The sequence below is a fragment of the Macrobrachium nipponense genome, chromosome 4 (assembly GCF_015104395.2).
Source record: "Macrobrachium nipponense isolate FS-2020 chromosome 4, ASM1510439v2, whole genome shotgun sequence".
In the NCBI taxonomy this organism is placed as follows: Eukaryota; Metazoa; Arthropoda; class Malacostraca; order Decapoda; family Palaemonidae; genus Macrobrachium; species Macrobrachium nipponense.
In genome coordinates this window covers 82707151-82709650 of record NC_061100.1, presented here as the reverse complement: position 1 = coordinate 82709650, position 2500 = coordinate 82707151, and the positions used below count along the sequence as shown (strand labels likewise).

At 36.6% G+C, this 2500-nt stretch overlaps 1 protein-coding gene across 1 annotated transcript in view; it reads left to right on the top strand.

The window, feature by feature from the left end:
• The window catches only part of LOC135210978 (twist-related protein 2-like), a 126077-nt gene that overhangs the window by 117552 nt on the left and 6025 nt on the right, over positions 1-2500 (top strand). The window contains exon 2 of the mRNA XM_064243972.1: positions 621-1336. The gene's annotated coding sequence lies outside the window, so the exon portion shown is untranslated. The remainder of the gene's footprint in view (positions 1-620; positions 1337-2500) is intronic.

The following is a 2500-nucleotide window of genomic DNA, read 5'->3' as shown; positions in this document are numbered from 1 at the left end:
CAATTCGCAGCTTAATATTGCACTTAAAAATATGGGGAAAGTGAAGAGTTTCCATATCCATTAATCTCTCTTCCCCTCCCTGACTGCTGCTGCCTCCATCCCACCTGACTCTTCCATCACCTCCAGCAGCGTGGAACTCTCTCCCATTCAATTTCAGCTTCTGGCAAGAGAAGTTTGTCTGCATTTCAGGACTGCGTATCATGGATCGCCCCCGCCCCCCTCCTCTCCCTCTCTCTCTCTCTCTCTCTCTCTCTCTCTATTTTTGTACTTATCAAACTTTATTTTAACATATTCTTGTCCTTTTCGTCTTTATATAGAAAAAAATCTTTGTTAATTATCTGAATTTTGGTATTTCTTCGGAATACCCCAAATGACTTTCTGCAAATGAATTTGGTCCTTAAAATAAAGAAGCGGACTCATTCATATATTTAACCCTTATATACAACCATTATATATAACATGTTTCCGTTGAGCAATTAAAGGCCTAGTATTTATTCATTTGACCATTATCATCAATGTCATGGAAATTATCGTAAGCTTTTTTATTTCTATTATCTTATATTGATGTTTTTGCTGTTGGCAATGAATCATATCCTAGTAACTATTGTGTTCCTTTCCAGTGACGGACCGCAGCGGAGGGACCAAGAACACAAAGTGAGAAATAGGACCCACAAAGAGTCGAGGACTGTGACCCAGGAAGGACAATAAACCTCTCCCTGTGGTGATGCCAAGAGAAACAACAGTGCCCACAATATGCCCACGGAATACCCGCAAAGTGCCCACCCCAGATCCACGAGTCCCTCTCTCTTCTAAGACAGTACCTCACCACCAAGAGCAAGACGACGAAACATAGGAAAAGAGTTAGCATACACTCCAAGTTACTTAACAAAAATGGGCATACAGCCGTTGGCACTAACGTGGGTGGGTGGGTATAAAGTGGTGGAAAAAAGACCATGCCATGTGTCTCTTTTTTTATTTTCGTTGACACCAAATTAACTTCCTGTCACTCATGATTCGGGCATCTATAAACCTCATGACCACGAATGTCTCCGACAAATGGCACTTGTGCCGTGAACTGATTATTCCCAAAACTTGGCTGTTATGTAGTTTTAGTGCTGAATTTTATACAAGATGAAGAGCAGCGCAAGCAGTTGCCGCCCGTGCTGAAATTGTGGTGCTACTTGATGTAATGTGTATATAGCGATGTATTTATTAATGATGTTGCCCAGTTGAGGGCAGAAACCGAACTCAGATGTTAAGGAAGGTGCCTATGTACAAGATCATTCTACCTGCGTCTCTCTCTCTCTCTCTCTCTGGGTCCCATATCCATTGACAGGTAAGTAGAGAGGAACCCATACTTTGGATATTCCATCTCTCACCTTTAATTCGTTCCTCTCTGTGCATGGCTTATAATGATTTCACCGTTAAATATAATATTAAGAAGCTTATAATAATAGGTATATATATATATTATATATATATATATATATGATATATAATATATATATATATATCATATATATATATATATACTATATATCTATAGTATATATATATATAATATATATAAAGATCATGTTCTTTATTCAAAAGAATAAACTGTTACAATTTTACAATCGTTAATGTGTCTCTTCAACGTTATATAGATTTCATTGAATTTTGTATCCCTATTTTCTAGACTGACAGGCGAAACATAAACAAAACGCTTTTGTTCCCTCGTGACTGGAAATATTTTACATTTTCTGATCGTCGTTCTCAGACAACCTGAATTGATGCAAGACCGGATAGCATTAGTTTCATCACATGATGTGGCAAAGACTAGTTTTTATTTTATTATTACTAAGCTAATGATGCAATAATGGATTTCGTTACTTCTTTTAAAAAGATTTATTGATCGAAGCAATTGACTTAGTCAACTATCTTATATTGATTAGTCAATGGATTTAATTGACTAATGGATCGAATGCTGTAAAACGAATGAAGAACACATTATCAAGTCCAACATATCTTCATACACTCCATTATAGATTTTAATGATTTAAACAGGCGCTACATATCTCGATTCAAAAACGTTATCCACTGAAACAACCTTCCTTAGGGTAACTTGGAGAGATGTTGTAAAGTGTGACAAAAGCTGCCATATAAAATTGCATAGATTTAATTAGCCATAGTGATGACGTTACTCTATTTCACATCTACATTTAGAGTTGAACGACTGCTATAACACTAAATTACATTAATTTAATTTAGGCAACAGATGACGCAGCACTAAGTTACATTAATCTACTCAGTTAAACATATGCATACTGATTTATACGATAAACTGAGTGAGTTCTGGCATCTAGATTACACTCATCTAATTAGATGAATGGGTTATGGGCAGCAGAGGGAGATGCGATGCAACTGAAGAATTTCATTCGGGTAGTGAAGGAGGTTTGCTATCCAAGTTATCCTAAGGAAGGTTGTTTCAGTGGATAACTTTTTTGAATCGAGATATGTA